Source organism: Acomys minous (genome assembly GCF_964271855.1).
Source record: "Acomys minous genome assembly, chromosome: 10".
NCBI classification, from domain to species: Eukaryota; Metazoa; Chordata; class Mammalia; order Rodentia; family Muridae; genus Acomys; species Acomys minous.
This window is the reverse complement of record NC_140491.1, coordinates 55,133,801-55,154,124: the sequence shown is the minus strand read 5'-3', so window position 1 is coordinate 55,154,124 and position 20,324 is coordinate 55,133,801. Positions and strand designations below refer to the sequence as shown.

Here is a 20,324-nt window from a genome sequence, read left to right as displayed (position 1 = left end):
GGGCCCGCAGGGGACCTGACCCATTACCACCAGGGATCTAGAGTCGGCTGGTGAGAACTAGGGCTCCATCTTACACTTTTAGTTTTCTTTCAGTTAAAAAACAGAGAGATAAATGAAAAAAGTAGGAACAGGCTTTAAGAGAGATGGTGCACGTGCACACAAGGAGTTTGAAGCGATGGCATCGCTCTCAAGTTCTGTCTTTGGGACACCCAAGTCACCATAGCATCCCCCAAGCTTTTGTATGCCTTCTTGTTTTTAGCGCTCTCTCTCTGGCACAGTCTACTAGCTCTCCAGAAAGGTCTCTTTACTGTTGCTTCACTTTGTAACGTCCCTGTCCTTGAGACTCTCCAATGATTCTTCATTGTCACTTGACCTAGAGAATTAATTCTCTACAGCTGGCAGTGAAGCTCTCTGGGCAACTCCGGGCTTCTGTCTGGCTTTGTGGGCCATGCATTTCCGTAGACACTGTGGCCACATCCTTCATCACACTTCCCCCTGACCTCCGCTTAAACTAGCCTCCCACCCTGTTTCTCCTTCCTGCCCATCCAATTCCTCCTAGTCCTTCAAGCCCCAATTTTATATGTTCGCATTGCTTTGAAAGGTAACTTTCTCTACTCTGCAGAAAATGGCCTTCGAGTGAAAAGAGTAGGGCTACGGAGCCCAACAAATTTGTTGGAATGCACAAGAGACCATCTGTATGACCTTGGACAATTCAGTTAACCCCAATTTAGTAGCCTCATGTTCTACAGCAGATTGTAATATGATTTTATGTGATGAGGTTGCAGTGTTAATTCTGCATGGCCGTGAGGATCCCTCTCCTCTCTCCTCTCCCCATGTCTCCTCACACATACAGAGATATAGACAGATCACATGCCTCTCTATGGTACACAGTTGGCATCTCATAGCTAATGATCTTCTTTTCCCTGCTTGGAATTTGTGTATTGTCAAACAGTTCCCCATGCTCCTACTCACAAAATAAGACAAGAAGATATTGGAAACTAGTCCACCTCATTCCTTTCTTTTATCAGATCATTAAATTATCCTGATTAAAAAAACTTTTCTTCAGAGGAAATCTGTTTCTGTGGCTCCGTGTGATGCTGAGGAAATTTCTTCCATTTATTCTTCTTTCTTTTATTCCTCTGCATATTTGTGTTTACTCCCATCAATAAATAGATGAAAATTGCCTGCATAACAGCCAAGTGTATTTGAGTTGAGTAGTTGATGAATTATTTAGGAAGATGGATGGAATGATGAAAGCACTTCTAAATCCTTCTAATGCAGCAGCCGTGTCCGTGTTCGGCCTGGCTCTTGCATACCCCTGTGAGCTGGTCGACCACACAACCCTTCCGCACTCTGGGTCCTCCTAAACTTGTTTTCTGAGAGTCAATGTGTCTTACTAAGATCCATTTCTCATTGTAATAAAGACACATTTTTATTCACATTTCCTGATCCTCTTTTGGGAAATTACCCTTTTCTATGAGTAAAGTAGAAAAAGAGAGTTTATAACTGGTAAAAAAAAAAAATGAACAAACAAGAAAGAAATCTTACTAATTAATTCTAAGCCCAAGTGTTGTAATATTATTTGTGTGGATATGTGGATTAGAGATTGTCAGTCTGACCCATCTATCTGTCTGTCTGTCAGCCTGTCTATCCATGAATCTTCACTACCATCATTACCAACAACTATTTTTTGAGGCTGGGTTTGTCTGTGTAGCCCTGACTGTCCTGGAAATCACTCTGTAGACCAGGCTGGCCTCTAACTCAGAGATCCACCTGCTGTTGCCTCCCAAGTGCTGAGATAAGTGGTGTGTGCCACCACTGCCTGGTGGAATTCTGAGAAAGGGGCCAAAACAAACATATGTTGCTATCTTTTACAATTAGGTCGACTCCGTGGCCAACACATCTGAACCTGGGAACTGCAGGCTCTCAGCGGGACGTTGTTCTGCCTCCTCGTTATGTACATGAAAATATCAGGGTTAGTGGTTGTCTAAGATTCTAGCATTATTAGCCCCAGATTTATGAATAGAACTCATTTCCTACTTCCTGCTTAGGAACTGACTCTTCTGTGGGCAGTCGTGGCGCACGCCTTTAATTCTAGCACTTGGGATGCAGAAACGGGTGCATCTATGAGTTCAAGTACAGCCTGGTCTACAGATTGAGTTCCAGGACAGCCAGAGCTACACAAAGAAACCCTGTCTTGAAGAAAACAAGACAGCAGAAAAGAACTGACTCTTCCTCTTACTACATATCCCACTCACACACTAATGGTTTTCCCAGGTATGATGCATTGGCACAGACATTTGTAGTTCTTCTAAGTTATTTGTGAGGCAGGAATAACATGGGATAGTGGATCTGTGTATTTTAAAATGTGCATTGAGGGATAGAGTGTGCAGACAAAGAAATAGATGGAGCTGTGTTCGAAGCTTTTGTCTACACTGCGCAGTTCAGCATCACAAGCAGCTTCTGGGTAAATGGCAGGACTGCTCCAGCCCAGCCCAACCAGAGTCTTCAAGTCTTATGGTTTGTTGCACATTAAAACTGAGAGCGGCGGGTGCATACCTGCAGGGCCAGTGAGTCCTTTCCTTTGTGCATTTCTCATCAAGCCTTTCCCTATTGTAATGATGGTTTCCCTAACTCGTTGTCAAGGGTTTGCTCTCTGGAGTGGAGTGGAATTGGGTGTTTAGCTTTTACAGGTTATTCCCTGAAACAACAGAAGTTTTTGCTTTCTGAAAAGTCTCTTTCCTGGAACTAGAAAATCTGCTTTAGAAATTGTTTATCTGTGGCAGCTGTCAAGCGCTTGTAGCATAAAAGGTGAGTGAGCTACTGTGTTAACTGCAGCAGGCTGTGCTGAGAATTCTCCCATGGAGGGAAGGATTCCATCTCTGCCTTCATGTGTGGATGGGTCTTAATCTTTAGGCACAATCTCAATTTTTGAGATTATAGCATGGAAAACTTCAAAGAGAATCAATTTTGTCTGACAGTTTAGATCCAAATGCTGACAAAACGGAATAAAACATGTATTTGCATGTAAGCAAAGGGTAGCCTTTGACAAAGCATTTACAATTCAACAAGTTGAACACGTGTATTGGACTTTAAAGTATTCACCTTGCCCAGGGTTTAGATAGCATTTCTACAAAGTATGGGTTAACTTGGATCTCATTAACTAGACAGTGGTTGTCTTGCTCACAGGGGAAGAAGTTAATGGAAAGACCGATATTTTTGTGCCTTGAACTTTGTTCTTTTCAATTTCTACAAGACTGTTTGAGTCTGAAGAGGAGAGAGGCAAGTATTGACCTGTGTGTGTGTGTGTGTGTGTGTGTGTGTAGGTGACTAGGATTCAAGCCAATGAGTAGGATATTTGAAAGGCAAGTGGATTGCTGTGAGTTTGAGGTTAGCCTGGTCTACAAAGCAAGTCCAAGACATCAGGACAGACAAGACTACACAGAGAAACCCTGTTTTGAAAAACAAATGTGTGTGTGTGTGTGTGTGTGTGTGTGTGTAATTTTTAAAGATAAATGGTAATGATTCTAAACGCAAAATACAGCACAGACCCTAATGAGAAGTTGATGAAATGTTTTCAGGCATATGCACTTTGAGGAATGTGTTTGAAAGAAATAGAAGCCATGTCCCAAAAGAGGATGAGGGAGAGTGAACCAGAATATACACAGCTATGTATATGAAAAACCAAAGCAAATTTATATGCCTCATCACCATTCCAAGCTCAGGAATCACCAAAGGCAAAGACCGTGTGAAAGTAGGCCACTGGCTTTCTTGCCACTATGATGAAGTACTGGCCTAACTCTACCTCACAATTCTTCTTTTGCCATGTGGATCATTCCTAGGACTTAGAAACTAATAGATTGTCTGGCTTTTCTCTCTGTTACTAATTTGTAGGTAGAGGAAGCAAGTTTAAAAATAAATCCTGGCTCTGAAAGTAAAATGACAGATTTCTTGTGAACATGATGGCGACTGTTTATTTTATATAAAAAATTAAATAACAGTGTTAGAAATGAGAAATATTTTCAGTAGAAATAGAGCAGAGGCTGTGTGTTTGAAGCTGCCTGTGCTGCCTTTATAAGTGGTTTACTTGCTTAGGTTGGCTTTCCTCTGGCATTCATGGGGCAGTATTATTTGTGAGTTACTGAATTCTAAATTACTGAGAGGATTCTGGAGCCCTGGTCCCTCAATCCACCCTCATAACATTCCACAATTAATTTCATTGTCCAAATGTTTCCTTCATTTAAAAAATTATATAGCACTTGGAAGAATTACTAGGCAACTGTGGTTAAAAAAATAGCAACCCTGGAAATGTACAGCGATGTGTAGGCTAAAGAAATAAATTAATGACTGTGCTTGGGATGCACCAGGACAATGAGCTCCCCAACAATCCTAGCTGAGAAAATTCTGTACTTTCAAATCCCACGGGATAAATCGTGTCTCTTTCATTCATCACGGTCTCAGGAGCCCCTAATTTTAAGCCAGTGTGTAGGTGTCTCTCTGCTCACAATAGAACAAGCGAATCAATAAGAGATGAATAGTTTGGGAAGATGTCAACTGTTTCTGCACCCTACTTTCATTACACACAGGGCATAGCTACATCAAGGTCAAGAGTTACTTATAGACACTGCAATTTGGGTCCCCGAGCAGCTTTCTCTTGAGTGGCATGCTCTTGAAATGTATTTGCAAACACACAGCAATTTAGACTAACAAAGGCAATCCACTTTACTAATAGGTTTGCAGTAGCAGAAGAGATGCTCAAATTCAGGATTCAAATGCCGAGGCAGAAGGATGGAAAACCTAGCCCAAACCGAACCTCGCAAACCAACTTGGATGACTCCTTCAGTCTTTGCTCCCCTCGGATTTTTTTTTCTCATTCTATTACATTTACTGCTCTCTCTGGTGAAATCCCAAATTACCACTTCAATTTATCAGGCTGGCACGGTTTCCTAGAACAGCCCCTAATCCCAGTGTCAGCCCTGCTCTACAAGCGCTGCTCCTGCTTTCACTTGGTTCTGAGTTGCCCTGGATACAGCTCCCTACCCAACTCTGGCCCTCACAGGGGGCGCCTCCAGCCCGCAGGCAATGCAAATGAGTACAGGAAATATTACATTAATTTCTAGACACTTCAAATAATAGTTAGAATGAATCCCCAACTAAATTGGTAGGGAGCAGTTAGGTGACTGCCTTTCCACTCCTGGGTAAGGTACCTCCCTGTTGATTGACAGGCGGTCTGCTTCTGAGCAGGGCAACAGGCAGAGTTTAAACTTTGTTCCCACCAGCATGGCTTTCCCCTCAGCAAGGAAACGCATCTCCATTCTCACTTGGGTATATTTACTCTTTAAAAACCTGCTCTTTATTTTATATACAAACATGTGTATGTAAAACAGAATGTGCTCATGTCTTATATGCCTGTGGATATATGCACATGTATATGGATCTATGCATTGACACCTTGCTAGAGCTATGGGAATTTTAAATAATATTTGCTGTTAAGAAGGACTTGTTGAATAGCAGCCATGGTAGGTGCATCCTCTGCTTTTCCAGATTCTGTCACCACCCGGTCTTGTCCCTCGGATTCCATGGAGCAGGCACTGTGCTTGTTGAGGGCACCATGAAGCTTCTGTCATTGCTGGAGTATGGTCTGATGCCATTTCCTTCAGGACAAAATAGTCAAACATAGCGTGCTACCCGGCGTCTGTGCGTTCCTGCACTGGCCCCCGAGTTCTCCTCTGTTCCTTGTTTGCTTTATCTGTAGAAGGACAACAATGATAATAATGTACAATTATGAGCTGTCAAGATTAAATGAGATAATACAGTATATACGGTGGGTAGCATCTGGAGTCTTATCTGTGCTCTTTATTTTTTTAAATGATCTTGTCAGTAAACAGTGAAATATACTATATGGTCAGTTATAAAACAGAAGCTTAGGGCATTGATCAGTCTATGGAGAATTAGTAAGTGAAGGCAGAAATGGCACCCCTGATAGAGAAGCCCTTGCTTTTAACCACATATCTACCGACTCTTGCTTTTGTCTGTTTATTCCTGTTCTTCAAGACCCTACTGTACAGTTTGTGATGCCATCTGTAGTGCTCTGGGCAGTGTGGACGTTAAGAGGACACAGTAAAGGTGTAGTGATGGACTCATTCTTTAGTGCACCCTGGCGTGACTGAGCAGTTGCTAAGTGATCTGAAAACACGTCTTTAAAGCCTGTTATGACGTATTCACATTCAGTAGCTCTCTTTACCAAGCTCGTTTTTCCCGTTCACCTTAGCCCAACTTCACTCAGCTCTATTGCACTCACCTCCTTGTTTATGTAGGTGGTTTCCTCACTATATATAGTACTGCCAGAGACATTGTAAGTTGTCTCGTTTTCTTGTTTCTCCTTAATTTCTCTTTCACTTCAAGAAGCAGTAAATAGTCATATGCACCGCAGAGATTCCATATGTGGACAAGTTGAAAAAAATAAAAGGAGCCATTTACATTTTTACTGGATGGCATTTTGCTTTTGAAAAGTGATGGTGGAGTCCAAAGTTGAAGATGTCTGCCGGTTTGCCTTTATCATGTTTTTGTTGTTTTTGAAGCAGCTGTTGTTGCTGGCCTGGTTGGGTCTCACCAGAGCTTTTTCTTTCTGGGACTTCAGTGCCACTTCTCTCTGCGGAGCTTCCTCTGTGTTCTCAGACACCGCAGAGTGTCTTTCTTCTATGAGATCTTAACCTGTGACTTCTTGGGGTTCCCCTTTTACCACTAAGACCAGGCTCTCCTCACAGCTGCCTGGCTACTCCCATTTATATCTATGACTAGCCCTACCGCACTTTGTTGTTTCCCCAAGTTTCAAACTTCCGTGCTCTCTGATCACTCACTACACCTCCATCTCAACTGGAGACCTATTAACCTCTTACGTCACTCACCAAACCTCAGAACCAAGTCCAAAGCTGAAGTGACTCCTCCTGCAATGCAGTGGGTACCTGAGATGAATCAGCTGAAGGAACTGTTGGTTTGTCTCACAGTCTTAGAGTTTGTCGCTTTGGTCAGCTATCATTGTTGTGTTTGGCCCTGGGATAGCAGAAGATTATGGTAAGGGTCCGTGAGGTAGAGGAAGGTGTTCACCTTATGATGGCTGGAAAACAACAGGAACAAAGGATTGAAGCATCAAATCCCTTTCAGGGCATGTTCCCAGTCACCTAACCTCCTTTTGCTAAGGTCCATCTCTTATAGATTCTATCGCCTTTTAAGATCCTTATAGGTTGGGGTTCTAGGCTTTAGTGTGCTTCAGGGACAGTCAAGATCCAAGCTGTAACACTCTGCCTAGTACGCAGGCTACTTGGCTACTTTATTGGGTTCCTATATTGACCACCCTTTTCCATCCTAATCCCTACCAGCCCCCCAACACTAGGTAGGTGAGAAAGAAGGTTAGAGGGGAGAGGGGGTGTAGACCACTTTAGACTAATTCTTGCTGATCAGGGGTATTGGATTCCTTGGGGAAAGTTTTACCTTTGTTGTCAGGATATTTAATTTCTTCTTCTCCTCTCTTTGCATATGACCTGTTGTATGAATATTAACATTCATTCATATTATTAGCAAAGTCTTAGTTACTCCTCTCCAACAATTTTACCAAATAAAAATAACCACACATAGAGAGTATGATTTATTCAAAGCTGAACACACTATTAATTTATTTTCCTCCCATCCAAACTCCTCAATACTTGCATCATTATCTTCTCTGGAATTGATCCATTCTTCTTTCCTCCACTTCTCTTTTCTCCCTCTTCCCATGATCCTCTCTCCTTCCTGCCCCTCCTGTGATCCTCCAGTCCTCCAAGTCCTTGAACTTAGCTCCATCTACCTCTCTTCTGCCCTGCACAGGTATGTAGGCACCTTCATTTAGACAATCAGGGATATTTTAAAGGGGAGGTTACAGACATCATTTTGATAGTGTGAGGGATTGCTGATAGGACAGTAAGAGTCTGGAGGCAAGTGATTAACATCTGAATACAACGCACCAGACCATGCTGTAACAATCGCTCTTTCTGTCTAATTAAAAATGCTATTTAAAAAAGTGACATGCAGTAAGAACAATTATGAAACAAGGATAAAAACTCCTAAGATTTACATACATAATGTCTAATCTATATGTATTTGGCAACCTTGAAGAAAATACCATCCATCCCATCTAGATGAGTCTAAAATTTTATACCTAAATCATTTTCTATCATATTTTGTGTCTGTCAACCTAAAGACATCTCTCTAGACCTTCAAACATTTTCTTAACTCCTAAACAACTGAGCTAATTGTAAATCTATGACTATCTGGTCTTCAGCCCCATCAGAGACTTGAGAAGGAATAAAACCATTATCTGAGTAAGCTGCAAGTGTGGGCAAGTGATCACCATGCATTAGCTTGAAGAAGTAGCATAGAGTCAGGAAAAGCTAACTGTGAGGATTGGTGATGGAGAGAAAAAGCCCAGATGAAAGGCATGTGCAAATGTTTATGGGAATTATGGATAGGAAGTAGCCCAGAGAGGAATAATTGAAGCAAGTGGCATGGGATGCGAGACTGGGAGGTAAAAGATAGCTAAGAGGGTTAGTTTCTGCCTAGTTCTAGTGAATAGGCATATTAAAAATATAACAAGTGTCTATGTCTTTTATTGATATGATAGGAGGTTAAATAGTAGCTGCCTTCATAATTTGTGGGTTATCAGTAAACATTAATAGCAATTTTGTACAATGATCACTTGACAAACCTCAAACAATTGCAGCAAACTACAATCAGCTAACAGCAGCAACGGCAGCAGGGGGATCAGCAGCGGTATCTCGTTGGAGCATCCCGGCCCCTCTCAACATTCTGGCATTTATCTCCTCTGAAAAGTTCCTAGAATTCACATGCGCACAGAAACTAGCAGCAGCAGGCAAAAACATGTCCCTGCAGAGAGCAGGAGGCAAATCATAGTCACCTGCTGTGAAACAGCTATAGACAACCAGAAGCAGCCCCATATCCCACACCTGGGATTAAAGCAAAAACGTATTCACAACGCATAACTGGGTTTTAAAAGAACCTGGACTTTAATCCCAGCACTCGGGAGGCAGAAGCAGGCAGATCGATGTGAGTTCGAGGCCAGCCTGGTCTACAAAGTGAGTCCAGGACAGCCAAGGCTACACAGAGAAACCCTGTCTCGAAAAAACAAAAACAAAAACAAACAAACAAACAAACAAACAAACAAGAACTCGGAATTCTCACTACACCTCTCTCTCTCATTTACTCCCCATTTTTTTGTTGGAGCACTAAGTGGATGGTGCTATTGTGCACCTTTCATTGCAAAAAGTTGTGTGGGTCCAGTTTGTCCCCTCAGCCACACGTCCTAAGTATCTACCGACTGTCTTCTGTATGCTGACTGAGAAAGGCGCTGTGTTGCGCCGCTTACTTGTTCTTACTTGTATAAGCGCTACAGACTTCCCAGTGTCATGCCTTCTCCACTCCTACCCCTCCAACCAATACTCTGAGGTTTCTCCAGAGGACCTTGCGCATCAGGAATCTTACTGTGCCTGTCCTGCCGTACATACGGTTTAGTGACTAGTGTCTCATCACCGCCCACACACAGCCAAGCCCTGGAGCAGCAGCAAAGCAGAGAAGGCCGCTTAAAGTCTTATTCCTGTGTTCTTGGGATCACTTGCTTCTTATTTGAAGGTAAAATGTACCCCAAAAAAGATACTTGGTTTTCAGGTAATTTCATAATTTTGGAAAACTCTGGGACTCGGGGCCTCCCTGGCAGACTTACTCAACCCTCACGCCAGTGTGGAGCTTCTGCTTCCGCCCGGGCGTGAGTAGCTCTGCCATCATAGACCCTTGAAACCCTGACCTAAAATAAAACCTTGCCTCTTTTAAGTGGCTTCTGTCATGTATTTTTGTCACATTTACTAGGAGGAAAGAGAGAGAGAGAGAGAGAGAGAGAGAGAGAGAGAGAGAGAGAGAGAGAGAGAGAGAGAGGAAACACAGTTTTCACCCCACAGGAAATCATGCTGTGCTCTTCAGGCAGTGGTGTCACACATGTCTCTCAGTGGTCGTTAAACATGATGCCCCAAGCTTCAAATTCAAGCTAGATGCGACATGAGAGAAATTACCTTTGCTCTACGGGCCATGTGTTTCTCAACTACAAAAGAAGAATATTATCGTAGCATGCTTGTAAGATGGTTGAGTGGGTAAAGCACAGAAAGGCACGTACTTCACTATGAACTAACTGCCATTACCTGCCATTAACTGTCATTCCTCTCTGTATGATGCGATTCACAGTTCTCATTTCCTTAAAGCCTTGATCCTACGGTACATTCCGTCAAGAGTGGCCTTGTCCTCTTGCCACTCCGCTAGGGCTGAGCTTGGCTGAATTTTGTGCAGCTGCTTACTTTGTGTGAGGTCTTTTATCTGAGTCTTCTGCAGTTCTAGAGAAAGCTTCCTCTGTGATTGTTGAGTGGCTTACGAATGTAAACTGGTGTCTAAAGAACAGATACAACCTGCAGCTTGGGAATCTCCATCCACGCAGTGTGACTACTCAAAGATTTAAGAAACTTGGATTAGCAAAAGGAAGTTTGTGGGGTTTAGAAGAGCAAGGCTCAGCTTTAGTTTATATTTTCACTGCTAGTGCATTTATGGCATGTGTGGAAAGTGCTCATAGTGGCAGCAGGCACAAGACAGAGTCACAGCTGTGCAAAGCTACAAGCTAGGAAAAGAGAAGGTGGGTTTTAAATTCAGTCAGACTAGATGAATCTGAATCTGGCTACATAAAATAATAATAATTTTAAAAACCCACAATTATAACTTACATATGTGAGTTAGAAGGCTTTCCTATTCTAAAGTATGGCAAAGTTGTTGTCTGTCTACCTACATCTTTAGAATCTATGAGAATTAATTATCCCATGACCTATAAGTCAGTCAAATAAGTATGTCAGATTTGGGAAATAGGTTAGTAGAATGCATCGTGTACAAGTACAGATAATCCCTTCTGCGTCATGACGCAACACAAGAGTCTCGGCACAATCACCTTTTCTTCAGTGTATGTGAAAATTGTCCAAAGATGATTTTTCACTGCTAAGATAGGTTAAAAAGTATATGAGAATGCGGAATTCCTATTGTCCCTGGAGCATTCTAAATTTGGAAACTGGTCAAAATTATCTGATTTTTTTTCTTTTTTGGCTTTTCAGACTTTAAATTTTTAAATGAGATTGTAGTTAGAAAAAGGTGTCTAAGACAGAGAGATTTAATGAATATGTGTAAGTAAAGAGAGCAGCATTGCTAACATTCCAGGCTTTCCTCAGTCTCCTTAACACAGTCCCTCAGCTCCTGACCTCTAAAGGGCCACTACCCTCACTCACATTGCTTTTATTTTCAGCTTATTTTTGATTCCTCCAGTGTCCACCAAAGCACAGTAGCCTGTTAAAGGAAAAATTATTAATGATTTGTTAAGGAATGATAAGACATTTCATAAGACATTACATGAGCAAATGTAGAACTTTTCAAATAAGCTTAGGGTCCAGGGAGAGAGTTTTTTTTTTTTTTCAGAAAGTAAGACTTGGGAACAATTCTTATTAAAAAAGTACATTGTATTAATTTATTCATATTACATCTCAATTGTTATCACATCCCTTGTATCCTCCCATTCCTCCCTCCCTCCCATTTTCCCCTTATTCCCCTCCCCTATGACTGTGAATGAGGGGGACCCCTTCCCCCTGTATATGCTCATACGGTATCATGTCTCTTCTTGGTAGCCTGCTATCTTTCCTCTGAGTGCCACCAGGTCTCCCCATCCAGGGGACGTGGTCAAATATGGGGCACCAAAAACTCTTATATAACAAGAAAGCATGGGAGTCTGTAGCCAAGAGAGTACTGCCCGGGTGAAACAACAGGTCCAGGGGGGAGTAGCATAGTGCGTGGTGGAGACTAGGACCCTGATCAGCACGTGAAGATGGTTAAAGTGTCTTAGCATGTCTTAGCATGTACCATGTAGAGACAACATGGAGTCGTAATGCCAGAGGCCATTGAGAAGAGAGCTCACAATTTCTAAATAGAGCTAGGTCAAGGAGAGAATCATCCTTAACCCCAAAACTTGTTTTGCCACCTGACAGCATTCTACCAGTGTGCTTTAAATCATAAAACCATGTTAATTTTATAAGTAAACCTTAGCTGGTCCTGGTGGCTCATAATCTCAGTTTACTTGGCAGTCTGAGGCAGGGGGCCAGCCTAAGTTGCAAAGTGATTTCGGTGACAGGGTGGGGAACGTAGTGAGACCCTATCACAAAACAAGACCAAAAAAACAACAAAAATATAGGGGCCATACAAAAGATAATAAGTATTCTAGTGTAAATCTTGTGCTGCTGGTTGGTCAGGAGTCACTGCTTTTCAGGAAGAATCTCCTGTGCATTTTCAGGAGCCAATGTGAGCATAGTGCCAGCGTTGCCATAGACCACACTAAAAAGAGTAGCAGGTAAATCGCAGGCGTACTTCACCATGAGACTGCCAACAGCGTTGGAGAAAATACTGAGATCTCCTCGTGAAGGCAGAACATGAGCTGAAAGCTTTCTTCAGTTCCTACACGGGAAAAAGAAAAGAGCAGCAAAGTCCATGGCGCAAGGCTGGGGAGTTGCGCTGCCTCCCCAGGTCAGCAGGTTCCTCTCTTCACATTCTGGGTCCCATGCTTTGGTGTGAAATAAACTATTTAGGAGCCATCTTTTCACTTTTCATAGCTATGAAGAGACCCCTTTCTGCTGCTGTCAGGTGGGCACAACAAATACTTTTAGTGTTATTTCAATTGGGACCAAAAATAAACACAAAGGGGGAAGCAAGGAAGAGAGGAAGGAGGAAAGAAAGGAAGAAACTCAAGTTCAGCAATGCAAAGTAATTGTCATAGAATCCATACATAGTGGAAGTTGGTCTGAACTTATATTTATGCTCTGAAAATTTGAAGTTGCATTTATTTGTGAGTCTGTGGTGTGTGTGTGTGTGTGTGTGTGTGTGTGTGTGTGTGTGTGTACACATGCAAGCATTATGTGTGGGTGTACTTGTGGAGGGCAGAAAACATTAAACATTTCTGGGAGTCAACGTCTCCTTTCTCACGTGCGAGCCTGGGGAATTGAACTCAGGTGATGAGGGTCCGTGGGAGGTGCCTGTACCCACTGAGCCATCTTGCTTGGTCTCGTAATTTGTTAAACAGATCTCATTGTACAGCCCAGGTTGATGTTGAACTTAACAGTCCTACTGAATATCTGGGTAACATTTGTGAGTGGTTTCTCCCACCGTAAGGTTCTTTTATGTGAACTTCGGAGTAAGTTTTTGCGGAAGAGAACATTGAGAGATCATGTGACCCTCCCTCCTTCACTTCTTTAGCCACCGCTGCCACATACTGTGTCCTTGAACTGCAGCAAAGTTCACAGCAAAGAAGAAGGGGAGATTTGGGGAAGTGGCCCCCACTGTGAGAAGACCAGCATAAGGAGGAAGAGAGATGAACCTGGGATGTAACGAAGCATGGAAAGTGACAGAAAGGGGCCTTCCGTGTCATGTAAAAAGCACGTCTTGTAAGCAGGGCTGTATCAAGACAGGAAGTGCCTCCAGTATTCAACATTGCTTTCTCTTTTGGAGCTGGGGATAGAGCCCAGGGCCTGTGCGCCTAAACCTCAGTTCTGTCACTGAGCTCCATCTTCAACCCCCGCCCCCCCCCCCCCCCCCGCCAAATTGAAAAAAAAAAAACTTTAAAAAGCAATAAGACTAAAGAAACACGAAGAAAACGCACTCTTCTATTTGGCTTCTAGGTCAGTAGGATAAAAATATCATTTTGTTCCTTTTGAGCATTTTTTTCCCTCGTCCAGTATTATTTTTAATTTTAAAGTATTTAGAGAAACCGTTTCGTCCTAGTTCTCCTTCCAAGCGCTGGAGACTAGAAGTGTCCACGTCCAATCCAGTTCTCAAACACTTTCTTACATCTCCTGCTTTGCATGTCTCAAGGAAGCATGCAAAGTCCTTTTGTGGATATTTAAGAAAATCATTCACTTAAAAATAATGTCACATGCCTTATTAGATTATCAAGACGGAAAGAAAGGGAGAAACATAGTCTAGTAACGCAAGATAGAGCAACTCCACAAGGTTCCAGCGTTCACCAAGGCAGTAAAGAGACCCCTCCCATACCAAAGCAATAAAGATACCCCTTCCACACCAAGGCAGTAAAGAGACCCCTCCCACACCAAAGCAGTAAAGAGATCTCTCCCACACCAAGGCAGTAAAGAGACCCCTCCCACACCAAGGCAGTAAAGAGACCCCTTCCACACCAAAGCAGTAAAGAGACTCCTCCCACACCAAGGCAGTAAAGAGACTCCTCCCACACCAAAGCAGTAAAGAGACTCCTCCCACACCAAGGCAGTAAAGAGACCCCTCCCACACAAGGCAGTAAAGAGACTCCTCCCACACCAAGGCAGTAAAGAGACTCCTCCCACACCAAGGCAGTAAAGAGACCCTTCCCACACCAAAGCAGTAAAGAGACCCCTCCCACACAAGGCAGTAAAGAGATCCCTCCCACACCAAGGCAGTAAAGAGACCCCTCCCACACAAGGTAGTGAAGAGACCCGTCCCACACCAAGGCAGTAAGAGACCCCTCCCACATCAAAGCAGTAAAGAGAGACCCCTCCCACAGCCTTTTAGAACACTACTACAAAGTTGAGACTGGTGGACAGCTAAATATGGTTTGTTTTTTTTTTTAACCATGGACATTAAAGGAGTGAAAATATCAGCACAGTGCTAGCCGTCTCTCAGATGTTTACAATTACAGACACACCGCACGGTAGGATCCTAACAGGTAGACCTTTGTTGCATAGCCGTTCAAACTATTTTGAGATTTTTATATGCTTAGACTCAATCATAAAATTGAATTCAGATATAACCTTTTGCTGTGTGCGAGCTGATGAAATCACCCCAAAGGTCATTTACTTAAGCAATAAGCACTTCAAATTGATCATGATCAGGTGATCAGGTGAACTATCAACTCCCGGTAATGACTTCCGCGCCCGCCCCCGCCCCGCCCCCACTCTCTCCTCTTCCCGCCCCCTCTCTGCACTTGCTCACATATCAGACTCAGAAGATCAGTTGTCCCTGGTGTTTAGTATCCAATTTTCTACCAATCAGAATATAAGACATGCTCTGTTAGATTTATGATACTTTAAAATGAATTTTATTTTACAAGTCAAAGTGCAGTTGTCAGCTTTGTTGACATATTATTATGAGCTATGTAAGGCCTCATTTAGAAGCCCAAAAAGACATATGCCTGCATATATACATTTAATACATAGGCATTATGAGAGAATTTGACATATGTAAAGATATGGAGGTACATTTATGAAAATAAAATGCTGGTTCAATATCAATAGTTTTAGGTCAATTTTAGATTGTTTTTGGCTTTTGGAGACACAGTCTGGCATCAAAATTGTGATGCTTTATTTTAGTTTCCAAATAACTAGGATAATAGGAGTGAGGTAGCATGCTTTACTATTTTCATTTCTTTTTTCTCTACTAACATTTGATAAGTCAGACTATGTGCAATAATTATACATATTATTTTACTTCCAATAAAATGAAAGTCAAATAGGTCTGTGACATTGAAGGGCCAAAGTCACATATTACAATTAGTTATACACTATGAATTCTTTAAACATGCGTAGGAATTTTATGACAAAGCTTTACCATAGTTTTGGTATAATTTGATTTTGTTAACTCTAAGAATAATGTGATTATTTTATGATACAATTATATAGCAACATTCATCTTTTAAAAAGCTGATATGCTTTGCTTGGGGCCAGTGGTTAGCATACAGCCCTCTGTAGAGTAGGATTTGTGGTTAATCTTGTTTGCTTGGTTGGATTGAGAGCACTTGAGAGATTAGTAAAGGTCATTCCCACAGAACATAGCTCAGTAGAGTAGACCAGGCTTGAATGCAAGCTGCATACTCCATAGACTGGGGACTGGTTTTGAATAGCAGGGCAGGAGCAAGGCAAGTAGCACAGGCACACACTCCTTGGTGCTTCCTGGCCACTGTGACATGAGCTGCTTGATTCACATCCTCACTGCCTTCATGAACTGAAACCTCTGAAACTGGGAGCCAGAGTAGATCTTTCATCCTTTACGTTGATTTGCACAAGTGCTCGCTCCAGCGCTGCAAGCCTAGCTGAAGGACACACAGTAAGAGAAATCATTCATGCACCATCTACCCCAAGCATTGTGAGATAGTGCCTGAGAGCTGCTGTGGAGAAGAATCTTGCCCCCGCACTCCCCCCTCGCTCGCCTGCTCGCTCTCAAGTTGTACTTGTGTGCATCCACTAGCATCTGTAAATTTTTTTTAAAAAAACATTTTATTTATTTTGTATACAATGTTTTGTCTGCATGTACACTTGCAAGCCAGAAGAGGGCACAAGTTGTCATTATAGATGGTTGCGAACCACCATGCGGTTGCTGGGATTTGAACTCAGGGCCTTTGGAACACCAGTCAGTGCTCTTAACCTCTGAGCCACCTCTCCAGCCCCCAGCATCTGTAATTTTAAAAAATGACCAGTGGAGGAAACTGAAGTTAACTAGATGGTTGAGCCTCTCGCTACAACTTACAGTAATTGTCTGCAGTTCTTGTTTCTCATGCTCAAGCTATATTCATGGAGTTCCCACTGTTGTTTCACCAAGTACTAGTTTTCTTTATCAAAAGTCTTTCCTTGTTGAATTGCATCTAATATTTTCTTCATGTTATCAATTTAATGGCATGTTCTGGTTAGATTTTCTTGTATAGCTTAACTTGATTTACATCCCACACCAAACATATGAAGAAAGTTTTGGATCAGTGTTCACAGTGTGTCCTACATTCAATCACTTGTCATCGTGGTCTTGACCACTGTGTTTTGAGTCTTCACACCTCACCTGGACTACAGCTCTGCTCTCCCTTGGGGCCCCCACTCCATGATCTATTGCTCTTCAGAAAAAAAAAGAAGAAGTAATTCATACAAAGTTTAGATTATCCATGAATTTGAGACGAACAGACAGCAACAAGGGAGAAGATGGAGAGAGGATGGGGAGAATGATGTAAAAACAGCATTTTTATAAACGAAGTTTAAAAAAATAATTAAAAATATAAGCGCTTAGATTACGTCATCCCTAGGACATCGCACAGTACAGACTGCTAAGTCCTCACAGTGGCCTCGCTCTCTCTTCAACTTCCCTCCCTAACCCTGCTCCTCTGCGTTGTATTCATAGTCCACTTGCAGCTGTTGAGCACATGGCATGCTGTGGTCTCGGGGGTCTGTGCTCCTCACGATCTGTACCTGCAATGTTCTCTCCCCAAATGCAAGTGCTTTGCACCTTCACCCTGTCTAGGTTTTACTCAGCTTTGAATTCACGTGAGATTATTTTCGAACAGTAATGTCCTTGTGATTTTGCTGCCTTAGTGTTTAATGAGTATAAAGTTGTGCGTCTCTAATATTTTTACTTTATGGCCACTTGTTCCTCTTCCTGTCACTTTCTATTTCTGTTTATCAAAGTAATTAAGGGAAAATTTTTTCACTTGTGTTTATACAAAAGGTGACTGTCAGCTGAGTGTTTCATTAGCTGTCTGCCCAGCAGAGCCCACAGGCTTAAGTTAAATCTGATCTAATTATAAGACAAAGACATTCTTGTGAAAAAGAACGGAGATTTTTTCCCAAGTATATAGATAGAATTTTCTGTACTAACTCATGAAGGAGGAAAATTGTTCATTGTCTTAAAAATAAAAGAATATCCAAAAATAAAAGGACCTGGAATTGCCAAAAAGCACAACAAATTCTGAACTGTGCAATCTAGCCCTTCCTGAGTCATCTGCACATTTTGTATATTTGGTTTATAAAAAAAATGGTAAAGCATAAATAGCAATATTTTGTCAAGTCCCAGTTTTCTTTTTTCTGTTTATGTGCAATTTCTGAGCTGCCAAATGTTCCTGTTGATTTTCACGGTCAACTGCTAACCCCATTCTCAGCTCTAACGCAGAGCACACAGAGCAGGTACTGTCTTGGAGAAAGTCAAGAATTCTGGAATTCTGACTGTAACTTATCCTCACTGGTCTGTGCAAAAAGGAGACAAGTCATTATTTAGTTAGAGGACAGCGTACACTATGGTTTGAAGCACCTAGATGACCATTTACAAAATCTGTTGTGAAGTCTGCATGTGACATCTTAGGAAGGAGTTCGGCCTCTTCCAGGATGATCTTTGAATAGCACATGTCGAGTCAGGGCCTGATGCTCCAGCAATCTTCCCGTGTTTCCCAAGAGCCTTTGGAAGTCAGTATCCTTTCTCTCTGTTCTTCATGGTGAAGATAAAACTCCTCACTTGGCTTGCTTTGAGTATATCTTCTAATTTTCTTGATGATTTAATGATTAGAATGACCTGTCATTTTGATAGCTGTTAAAAAAAAATTAAGATCTTAATTTCTGTGTGGCAGGGGTGGGGGTGGGGCAGGGTGGGGAAAAGCATCTGATACGAGAGCTATACGTGGACTCACAGGCACAATTCTCTATGAGAACTTGCGTGGGAGATGGCTTTAAATTAAATATTAACACAGAAAAAAAAATGAGGTCTGGGCTGGTTGTCACCGCACAGAGGAGACGTAAATTGGGCTGTAGCACTGGGGTCCCCAGCCCCACCAGCGGGGAGGTGGGCAGAAGGGCTGCATGTGAAGGGGGTGGGGTTGCAACTTCATTTTCCACTGACATATTTTGTTGGCTGATTAATAGGCTGACACTAATTTTAGGTCTCAGAAGACTAGAATGTTCTGGAACAGGGTACAGAAGTGGGAGGGGCAATGGGGGGGGGGAATATGAGGGTATGGGATGTCTTGAAATTTGGGCCCAGGGAAAGCCAAGGCATATTTTAAAGATCTTACCCACTGGCAAGTTGAGAATGGATGAGCCAGTGCCTTCTACAATTAATTTTGCTAATCATGCAATCTAAATTGTCACACTTAAGTATCTCCATGTTGACCTGTTTAGACAATATGCCTTATTCCACAGGGGAGTAGTTCCAGTAGATCATGTTTAAGTTAGCTAATTAATATCAAAGGCAGTGTGGAATTGACTAACAGGTAATTTAATCAAAAGATAATTAAAACTATTGGAATTTATAAATTATTATTTAATTAATATTAGTTAATATTATAATTTCCAAAGTCTGAGTTATACTGATTAAAGGGTTTTCTCATAAATACCACAGAAAATTAATTACAAATTAATATAATCTGATGAACCATCCTCTTAATGGACTTCCAGCTAGTCTTGACTTTTACAATAAATAAACATTAGACCCCATACTGTATCCATCTTCCTACGTTCATTAGATAAAGAGTGAGGCCCTGAGCTCCCTAGATCATTAAGGGAATCCACATGTACAGTCACATTAGTAACACACAGTCTGGCTCATTGGTTTGCATAGATGTGTGGCAAAGAGCTGTGGGGCTAGACAAAGGCCTGGGGAAGTGTCAGTCAGATAAAGCCCATGCGATACCTTTCCTTCTCTCTCTCTCTCTCTCTCTCTCTCTCTCTCTCTCTCTCTCTCTCTCTCTCTCTCTTTGTTCTTTTTTCTTTTTCTTTTTTTAGATGAGGCTTCTTAATCTGCTATGAAAGAAATTCGAGGATATAGTTGGGTAAGCAAGGAGTCAGGCTTTATAGAAATGTCCTGGGTCTTTACTGTGTAGAATAGGACCCAAAGACTGGTATCTGTGGATTCAATCATTATTTTAAATTATTTGCTGAGAGGCAGTCTTTGCAGACCACTTGTAAACTTTTGTGGCATGCTTTTGGATCTAGTGATCTATTACAGGGCCCCTTGAATGCCTAATGTACACGGAACCACAGAGTTTGAACAATACAGTAAAAACACCCCTTACTTTGCATTCGCATCATGTTAGGTATTAAAAACAATCGATAGCTGATCAATATGATGACAGATGCTGGTTCTATGCAAACACGATGCCATTTTGTATGAGGGCCTTGATCTTTGTTTTGTGTCTGCAAAGAGTTCTGGAATGTTCCCCTCCAACACTCCTAGACTCTAAACGATGACACTATTTTGCCTTAGTTCCACCCTGTGAAGTGAGTTCCCTAGGGAGGGTGCAAAAGTCTTCTGGTGAGTGTGTTTGGGTACCCCTTGGTAGCCACATGACATTTGTAGAACGTATGGAGAAATAGACACATCATGGGTGGGGTGAGGGATAGATGTTTTCTCCTTTGTGTAAGATTGTGTTTTACTTGTAATTATTTGCACACGTATGTCAGGGTGTAGGTATGTGCACATGA

The 20,324-nt window shown here is 42.0% G+C and overlaps 1 protein-coding gene and 1 long non-coding RNA gene across 6 annotated transcripts in view; one reads left to right on the top strand and one right to left on the bottom strand.

Annotated features, from left to right (window-relative positions):
- The window catches only part of LOC311607657 (uncharacterized protein), a 558,074-nt gene that overhangs the window by 39,267 nt on the left and 498,483 nt on the right, over positions 1-20,324 (top strand). The gene's annotated exons all lie outside the window — the stretch shown is intronic.
- On the bottom strand, positions 4,859-10,212 carry LOC311606932. Of its 2 annotated transcripts, none has more exons than XR_014782472.1 (5): positions 10,116-10,212; positions 8,741-8,919; positions 7,492-7,855; positions 6,302-7,117; positions 4,859-5,749 (listed from the first exon to the last, which is right to left on the bottom strand). It is a non-coding gene; the product is annotated as an uncharacterized lncRNA (long non-coding RNA). The 2 variants fall into 2 exon arrangements; XR_014782473.1 differs by having other exon boundaries at positions 7,492-7,541.